Source organism: Thunnus albacares, chromosome 20 (genome assembly GCF_914725855.1).
Source record: "Thunnus albacares chromosome 20, fThuAlb1.1, whole genome shotgun sequence".
Lineage (NCBI taxonomy): Eukaryota > Metazoa > Chordata > Actinopteri > Scombriformes > Scombridae > Thunnus > Thunnus albacares.
The window spans coordinates 17,661,830-17,671,893 of NC_058125.1; the positions used below are offsets into that span (position 1 = coordinate 17,661,830).

Below are 10,064 nucleotides of genomic sequence, written 5' to 3' on the forward strand. Positions count from 1 at the left end.
AGTTGCAGTGAGTAAGGAAGATACTGAGTACTTTCTACTGCAGCGCACCGTTTTAAACTTATTCACTTTGACCGAGAGGGATCCACGGCAAGAATTACTGTCTTGATCAGTTTACAGTTCTACCTCCATGTTTTTTTCAAAAATTACCTCGGCTTTCAGCTAAATCAATCTTGCCTTTGGTTGGAGATAATGAGCATGTTCGCCGGGCTTCAAATGAACACCGTTGCTCCCGGGCTCCTCAGCTCAACACAGTCACATCATGCAGACACTTTTGAGGAAGGCAGAAAAGAGAAGTCTTAGCCTTCAGAGACCAATTAAAAACACATATTCAAATTGACCTAAAAGAAGCACAGTAGGGCATTCATTTACAGTGCTGCCCCATCCCTGTAGCTTTGCTCCCAATCAGAATCATCCCAATTGTTTTCAACTCTGACAAACAAACAATCTCGGCAGAGTGGAAAGACTCTGAAAAAAAAAAAAAAAAAGAATCCATCTCATCTTTGCAGGATCAAAGACAGTATCGAGAGGTAGTGAGCACACACAGATACACTAATTTTCACACAACATGCGCTCACTCACATTCAAAGGACATAGATTTACCAGCTCAGTAGCACAGTATGCATACATTATATGATCCTTATTAAATACCACGGTGAATATCAATCAAGTTTATTTGTCACATGTAATCATATAAGGTAGAATCACAGTGAAATGTAAAATATTAGATCATTATCGTCACCATCTCTGCTTTGAGAAAGACTTGCTTCTGTACAAAGGAAATAACTTCACAGAAGGTAGAGAGGTATTTTCTTTCTCTGTTACCTTCGTAATGCTGTAAATATTGGAATTCACTTGTGTATCAGGATCTCTAAAATGTAAATGTGTAGTTACATAACTGTAATATGCCTTCACCTACTGCTTGTTATGTACACATTTATTTACACTTTTACAAGTGTGCCGAGTTTACATCATAAAAACAAATATAATTAAAACGAATAAATGAAAAAAGGTCAAAGTTAAAAAAACAAGGTAAAAGAAGGTCGTAATACAGATTTAAGTATTAATCCAAGCATCAACTAATATTAATCATGCCCTCAATGAGTTCTCTGAAAGTACTCAGGGACACCTGATTAGGCAAAATTAGGGCTGCAAAAAGTTAAACACTTTGGAAAATATGCCTGTTTGTTTTCTTATCGAGGGTTAGATGAGAAGATTGATACCACTCTCATGTCTGTACAGTAAATATGACCAGCAGTCAAACAACTTTGCCTAGCATAAAGACTGGAAACAGGGGGAAACAGATCGCCTTGTAAAGTTCACTTGCTAGCACATTGTATCTTGTTTGTTTAGACCGTACATTAAACGATTCTGTTAGCTTTGGACAGGTCAGTTTCACTGTTTCCACTATTTATGCTAAGCTAGGTTAGCCAGCTGTTGGCTGGCAGTAGCTTCATACTTAGCGTGCAGAGCTCATCCAACTCTCAGCATGAAAGCAAACAAACGTGCTTCCCCAAATCTCTATATTTTCCTTTAACTAGTAATTGAGCAATTATTTATCCAAGAAAATGTCAAAAATTTGTGAAAAAATACCCATCACAACTTCCCAAAGCCTCAGATCACAGATCTTCAAATTGCTTGTTTTATCTGACCAACAGTCCAAAACCAAAAAGTATTTATTTTACAGTCAAATAAAACAGGGAATTTGAAGCTGAAACCAGCTATTGTTGACTTTAAAAATGAATCAATTACCAACATTGTAGATTAATTTTCTACCAGTCTAATATTTGAGCACAAAAATCTATTACGAAGAAATACTCAAAATGGAAAAGAGAAGGACAGGCAGCTCTTCTACCCGTGCAGCACAAGTCAGAATTTTATCCATGACATATTTGAGACCGCAGCCCAGCGGGTATGCAGTGACTCCGAAACATGCTCCGTCTCGCTTCCAAAGCACTTCCAGGGAAGCTGCTCCCATAAATCCCTTCTAATGGTCGCTGGCGAGGGAACTTTTTAACACAGAACTTAGCAGCCACTGTTATTCACCCGTAGAGTGAGAGTCTCCGGATGATGGATGGTAATAAATATTGCACGGGGCTAACAGAGGTCCCCTCAGAGACGTTCAATTGCCTTGAGTGATAGGGTGCTGCTCGGCAACACAGGAGAGGATGGCAGAGGGCAGGCTCTTCCAGGGGTCGACTAACTGAGTCTGTTCAATTTCCTCTCTGGAAACACGACAGTCCCCATTCTAAACGATAACACTATGTCACAATGGAAGGTAAGTGGGGAGAAAAAAAGAGGGTTTCTGTGAAATTATGCCGCTATCTCAACTTATGTATGACAAGTTTGTGAGGTATGAATAGGGAATTGATCATCCCAAGGAAAAAGAAAAAAAAGAAAGCCACTGTGGGCCAGTAATGATTGTGAATGTACCTGGCATGTGAGGACGAGGAACACTGTTCAGTGTTATGAGCACTTTCCTGCTGCACTTATGACTGGAGCAGTTTAATGGAGCTTTCTGACAAGGGAGCTCTGTTGTGCTGAGCTGCCCACCATCTTAACTGCTTCCTTGACAATGGCCGACAACAGAGCAGATGTCCGAGCTGCACACATCTGTAGTGGCCTTATATTCCTCCAGGCACACACACACGCCCCCTTTCCTAATTCAATATGTACACATGGGCACCCATGAGACAGACAAAGAGCTGTTTTACCAAGGTCATTCCCTAGTCAGCTTTCAGCCATTGAAAACTAATTCTCTGATTGTAAACTTCACTATAATTTGACTAACGTAAAACAATCAAATTTCTTATTAGTAATTCATACAGGATTCATGTTGGTAACTTTTGCTGTTCCAACACCCTGAGGTGTACAGCGCCAGGAGGATAAAAATCATCTTTGTTGACAAGAACAAATGGCTGACACTGATGTTTTTAATGATGAGTGATAAGATGTGAAGATAACTCTTGTTCTTCATTAAGCAAACATGTGTCCTGTTGTCATATTTTCACTGTAATCAGCGAATTAATTAGCCCAATAAATGTGTAAGAATAGAATGTGTAATTAACAAGTTAACACAAGGCAATTAGCAGCTCATTCATAAACTGATGGCACCCAACAGTGGCAGTAAACATAAGATGCATTTTCCTGACCGATTTTTAAGTTCACACAGTCAACTACGGTGCTAAATCCTAACTGAAAATATCTTCTTTTTTTTAAAAAAAAACTATAAACAAGATAAATATGCCTGAGTGGGAGTGGGAACTACAAAAAGCAGTCCCCTTTTTCCCTTATCCAGTGGTTTTCAAAGTCATGTCCTGGAGCCTCTAGGGGATCATGACAGCGGCATCCCCAGAAACATGAGGGCTGGCTCCGTTTCGCTTGCATGTCACTCACTTAACAACAAGAGACTGCAAAAGCATGACTATTTTGTACACAAGTTTCTACTGTATCTTTATTTACCCACCTACAGATATGTAACAAAACCAAGAACCCTTTTCAGGTGGGATTTCTTGGAGCAATATGTCATCAGATGAAGATGTTTTATCCACTAGTTTTATCATTTGTGGGTCCCTTGGAGGAAAAAAAAAAAAGTTTAGGGAGCCCCTAGTCCTCTCTAAGTATGCATGACAGCTTCTGCAAAGTACAAAAACTCCTCCAGGGAAGCCTTAAAATTGTGCTAAAATACACTCATGTAAAAGGTCAATTGCATGGTGATGCAGCTTGGCCAGCAGATGTGCTCCATTATGACTTAAGTGGGAAAAAAGAGAGGAGGCTGTAGCAGCAGATTACACAGGATGGCGTCTTTCACAACACTATTTTGCTTACAATAACTCAGTCAGCCGGGTCAAGTGTGAGGCATTAGAGGATTTATGAGCAAACAGGCTCACTGGAAAGCACACGATAGATAGACACGCACACACACACACACACACACACACACACACCTCCAAAACCGCACACACACTCTCTCATAAATGCACTTCCTATTTTCTTTTAACCGACACACACTCCTGTACGGGGTCTCGTGAGCAAAAAAAAAAAAAAAAAAACACAATATAAGCTAGTCTCCGCGTCCCTTGCAATGTAAAAGGTGATGGACACTAATGGCAGCACTGGAGGGAAAACGCGGGCTTCTTCCGTGTCCACATTTGACAGTTAGACCTGGTTTTCCGTGGTCAGAAATAATGTCCCTCTGGTGTTACAACCCACCCGACCATTCCCCCATCTTCATGGCGCAGTAAGGTGGACACACATGGTCAGAGCCGTCAGAGCTGCGGACCCGACGGCAGCCCAGTCGTGGCTAACTCTCCTAATGCTTGGAAAAGACTCTCAACTGAATTAAATGTGAAAAGCGGTGCTGTTGTTGCCATCTGTAATGCAGTCTTACCTGGATGAATGATGTCTAATCGCAAGTTGAGAAGCCGACTTTTTAGGCACACGTCGGCGGCGGCGGCAGCATCATCCGCTTCGGGGGGGAGAAATGTTTCTTGTAAAGATTTGGAGTAATTCAGATTCCACCTTATTAATCCTCCGTGCGCAACAAAAGCGGCTCCTTTTTTTTTTTTTTTTTTTTTTTTTTTTGCAGATGAGGAAGAAACGACCGGATTGAGAGGAGTGATAACCTAGCAGAGAGCAGGCTACAATGTGTTGATACGCGTCCTTGTTTATTAAGCCCGAGCGTAGACGCCGAGTAGGTGTCTGTCTAACTGTTTCACTGCTTTATTTTTTTTTTCCCTCTCTCTCCCTATCTCTCCCCTTCTCTCTTTGGCTGTAGTCACACTAACTCTTCTTTTTTTATCAAGGCGGGGTCTTGGGTCGTTTAAACCAATGACATAAACCAAGAAGAAGAAGAAGCCCCCTCCTCCTCCTCCTCCTCCTCCTCCTCCCCCTCCACCTCCTCCTCCTCCTTCACCACCACCACACACATACATACACACACACACACCTTCTGCTCACATGGTTAGCAAAAAAAAAAAAAAAAATGTGGTCAGATGGGAAATCTGAATTTATTCTCAAGCATAAACATATCTCTTTTTTTTGTAGGTGAGAAGATCTCCTTAAAGGGTCAGTTCACCCAAATCACTACATATATCACCCCTTAAGCAACCCCCCATATAGCCACATGCTGATAGTTTTGGTTTTATTTGCTAAGGCTTTAATAGCTATTTGAGATTTCTGCTGGCAACACAATATAGAAGTTGAATGGATTTTTATGTGTGGTGTTGGCACAACACTGAAAAATGACATCTGAGAAACTATGCAGCAGCAGAAACAATGTGCCACTTTCTCTGCATAATCCACAAATTTCAGTGTTTCAGAACTACTTTTTTTCATTGGAACTACTTTTTTGGATCAAAGGCCTTGCTGTGAGGTCTGTGGATTATCCAGAGTAACTGAGACACTTTGTCTTGGAAGACATGTTGAGTTTTAAAGCTGCACTCATTTATATTTGTATATCAACAGTGAGTCAATTATTATGTGTAATGTGACAAGTGTCGCTCCAACAAATACTCAATTATCACCTGACTCTGGAGGTCCCTTCAGCTCTATGGAGCATTTTAGCATATTTTAGCTCTTTTTATTTTGGTGTGCAACTTTACAGTTTTGGTCACAACAGAGATGCACACAAGAAATGGCAAAGGAGGGAGAAAGATATATGACGTGCACCCAAAGTTATCCACCACAATAGATCCCTGGACATTGACATCACAGTGATGATATTCATTTTAATTATTAGGCCAAATGTCAGCCCAACTCAGCCTTTTCAGTTCACTCTCACTACTCTTGTCAGCATTGTTTCCAGACACAGTAAAGAGCTGTTTTCAGCAAAAAAAAAAAAAAAAAAAAAGCTCTGATAAACCTACTGTACACTATCTGCACCAAATGGTGCATAGACAGAGTTAGCTACTAGTTGGTGAACTTGAAAAATAAGTTAATGCTGGTTTAGGAAATCACTGTAATCTCTCTCTAAACTTGGGCACATAAAACCCAAAACTACTGTATCTTCATGGACAGACACCACTAGCGGTAAGTGGAAAAATAGGCCACTTTGTAATTTGGGTGAATTGACTGTCTAACTAATCCAGATGACAACAACTCACATGCAAAAAGTAAACAAAATTTCACTCAGTCACCTCCATTGTACCGTGTGATGGCAGTAGTTTTAGAGAAGGATATCTCAAAACCTTGGCAAATAGAGCCAAAACTGTCAGCATGACTAGATACAAGTGTTAGAAATAATGCTTTTTTGTGTGTGAGATTTGGCTGAACAGACACTTTAATAAGCTTATAATGTCCCCACATAGACTTATGTGTCAGTGGTGCTCAGTAGTCGGTACACTGCAGTGAATTTATAATTTATGATGTTGCTTTAACATAATACTCAGATGTTACAGGGGCTTGTACAAGCCTGTGATATTTGTGTTTCACCCCTTTAAATTGTACATATAATTAATAGTTCTCGTCTGAATTGATCACAGATGGTGATACTGCTGACTGAAAGCTCATAAAATAACACAGCCAAGTGAATAAGGTGAGTGTGGGCCTTGTATTTGTATTTGTGTTGGCTGTACTTACATCTTTTATGTTTGGTAAGTTCATGTACAGGGAGCTTTTCTCACAGCATGTGGGATGTATGACTCTCAAATATTAGTGGTTACATTAAAAGTTCCTTTGATTTCTATACAGTGATTATTTCTGCTAGTAACACTGTGGCTTCTGTACTGGCAGACAATTTAATTTAGTAATACTAAATGTAGATTGACTCTGTTTGTACATACTGGGACTCAACCATGCACAATTGATTTGACAAGACTAGCAAAGCACGTGACCCCCAGTGCTTTGTGAATGCATAGGGTCAGGGATGACATCACATGATTGATTTTTACAGTCCTTTTTTTGGAACTTGTTGCACAAAGTACTAGCATTGATCCACATCATGTCATTAATCCATAAAGGGTTTGCCCGGGATGTACATTTGGAGGAGTAGCCCTGCTACAGTTTTCAAGTAATCACAGTGGCTTTTTCCATTTCATTTTCAGGCTCAGCTCTGCACTATGTGTTGTCACTCCGTGAGGTCAAGAAAATGGCAGCAGATTGTGTGAAGCACCAATCAGGGAGTTCAATTATCTATATCCTATTTTCCACTTTTCATTTCTATATTCTGCTTGGCCTGCATATGCTGCAGTATTGATCTGTCCATCAATGGCTGTCCACTCTCCTCAGAACACCGGCTATATGTGGGGGTGTGCAGCGTATAACACAAAAAGACAACCCCTCAATGGAATAATTATGCAGAAAATGAATGTGGCGAAATTGTATTCTTGCATAACACACCAATGATTTTATTGACGTGTGGGACTGATTGTATATTGTTTACAAAAAGCAGAATTGGTGATTCAGACATGATGTTCATATTAGCATTCAAGGAACCCCAATCAAAGAAAAAGATAGCTATTATATAAGTACAATAACAGTCGGATGACACTTACGGCATAAGAAGCATAAGAGGAGGGCTTCTTATGCATTATTATGCAAAAACGATGCACATGTTGAGAAACACAAAAGCAGCTAACGTAATCTATGTGAAGAAAAAAGCATGAAACTCTTCCACTCCCACTGCTCATATGCTGTCTGAGAATATTGTCTGTTTTATTAAGTCACATCTGAAGTTAAATCAAAGCCAGCAATAATACTTCATCTCATTCTCTTATCATGTTTAATTAAACAATTGACCTTTCAACCTGTTTTACTTTAAACTAGATATCATGGAACTGACGAAAAGCATAACGATTTTTTTTTTAAACGATATTGTCAGCAAGATGAAGAAGTGCTGTACTCATTTTTCTTAACATGCAAAACCACAGCTGCATGTGATCTGCAGCCTACACTCAATCCCGTGCTGCATCAACATAAAACATCTCAATGGAGATGAAGAGGAGTCTCGGAGTATTGGAGAGATTTGTGTCGTCCTATTTGAAGAGGAGGTGTGGGTTCAATGTATCACCCCATCAGACCCTCTCATGTTGAACTATGACCCCAATCTCCATACTCACAAATTCACAGGCGGAGTTCACAGCGAGTCTCTGCGGAGAGCTGAGCAACATACTATCCATGCTGCGGTCTCAAGAGACACACATCTATCAATCTGCAGATGAATTATTGAAGGCACGGCACCCCCACCATGTTTCTTACATGGGCTGGAATTAGTGGCTCTTCCAGAGTACAAGGACCATGTTGCATTAGGATTCAAGGGGCGAATTTGTTCGAATTTTGACGTTTTGCTCATACTGTGTGTGTAATCATTTTTTATATTTGTCAATTCCCCTCTTATACCCTGGTTGCTTTCTTTTGGCACTCTGTTCCCACCCTGCTTATCAAAATTATTTCCCTCCACATTCTCTGCTCAGGCACTATTTTCATTTGCTAGCTCATTCGCTTTCTCGGTAAGTTATTACAATTTAGTTTTTTGGTTGAATTAGTGAAAAATAAGGTTACAGAAAAGGGCACAGAAACATGTTAAATCTTTCATTTTTGAATAAAAAATCAGCATCAGATTGCTTCACTGTTGTCACTGCGTACCCCAGGATTGCCCCATACAATGTCGCAGCAATCGGGGTTGTTGAAGAGGTCAGTGTGCTACAATGACTTCATCTCTCCCCGCTCCGAGACTGAAACATGCCCAACATGCATGAATACTGCACACACACACTCACACACACACACACAGACACACACACACACACACAAACGGTCTACTCCTTTTTGCTAATGAGGAGACAGGGCCTCACTGTGCAGGGATAAAGAGGGGCGAGCAGCTCAGACCCCCAATGGGTCCGCTTGAACTTGTGAAATAGGATTGGCACCACACTCAAAATGAGTATGTAGTAACAGCAGACTGAAGCCCCCCAGGAGGCTAAGTTGAATCAATTCTCCTAATGATGTTTGTAATTTAGGAGGCTAATGACATGCACTATGAACTGGAAGATTATGTCTAGGAGATGCCTCGCAGAGTCAAGAGTTAGAAGAAATGCCTCTGAGAGAATCACAAACCTACACAGATTGTGGGAAATAAATATTCATATCATGGAGATAGAGTATATGTTTGGGCTTAAATAAAAGTCCCACAAATGTAGTATATTTAGATGTTTAGCAAACAATATAATCATAAGCAATTTTCAAGTCAAGCTGTAAGTCTGCAGCTCTCTAAATGTTGAAATTACATTTTCAACATTACATGGTATTTTTCCTCTCCAGCTGACACCTAGTCATTTCAATCCTAATAAATAAATATTTAAGGTGTATGTCAATGTAAGACCTATCTGCAGCTATTTTAGTCATTTTTGTTTTACAAGGTGAAGTCTGCTTTCAGATGTCTAGTCAATTCAAGCCTTTATTCAAGTCTCAAGACAGCTTCAAGTTCAAATCAAGTCTAAATATCTGTGACTTACGGCAAAATAGTATTGATTTGGTGTTATATTTTCATACATTTCCAATATGGGAGACTTTTCAAAGACAACTTAAAGAGAATGGTCAAAATAGATGCAGCAGAAGCTAAAATATATTGACTTTTTGTCTTTCATATGGGCCAAGCTCCTAAACAGTGTACTTGTCATCATGCAACCAAACTTTAAAAGATTTGATCTCTAAGCCTCACTCGGGTTACTTTCTCAGACATGACAAAGTTCCCTCTGTGATCCTCAAGTGCCACAGAAGACATTACGCAACAGTGTGAGAAATTGTCCCCATGACTTGTAAATTCACTGACATGTAAAATGGGTCCAGTGTCCCTTTAAGCCTGACTCAAGGCTAAACCACAAATCTGTGATTTTTGTATGAAAGAAATTTAGCTACTGTAGCTTATTACGGTAACAGACATTTGTTTTAAAGGTTATGATAAATAAATGCTGTGGGATCTAACAGATGTTTTATCCCCCCTAGATTTGGCCCTGTGTTCTCTAGAGCTGCTAATTTTGTATTTACCCTATGGGTGTACTGAAGCCTGCTTCCTGTGGGATGAGGATGTCTCTTATTGTACAAGATGTTAAGTGCTGTGTGTGTATGCA

At 40.0% G+C, this 10,064-nt stretch overlaps 1 protein-coding gene and 1 long non-coding RNA gene across 5 annotated transcripts in view; one reads left to right on the forward strand and one right to left on the reverse strand.

The window, feature by feature from the left end:
* The window catches only part of LOC122971944 (C-terminal-binding protein 2), a 106,994-nt gene extending 102,221 nt beyond the window's left edge, over positions 1-4,773 (reverse strand). For 3 of the 4 annotated variants that reach the window (XM_044338710.1, XM_044338707.1, XM_044338713.1), the window contains exon 1: positions 4,388-4,773. The gene's annotated coding sequence lies outside the window, so the exon portion shown is untranslated. Of the gene's footprint in view, positions 1-147; positions 269-4,387 lie in introns of all 4 variants that reach the window. The other variant, XM_044338708.1, reaches the window with a different exon arrangement.
* LOC122971949 lies at positions 4,600-7,150 on the forward strand. The gene is made up of 4 exons (XR_006399593.1): positions 4,600-4,690; positions 5,044-5,064; positions 6,480-6,532; positions 7,041-7,150. It is a non-coding gene; the product is annotated as an uncharacterized LOC122971949 (long non-coding RNA).
* Positions 7,151-10,064: the final 2,914 nt, after the last annotated feature.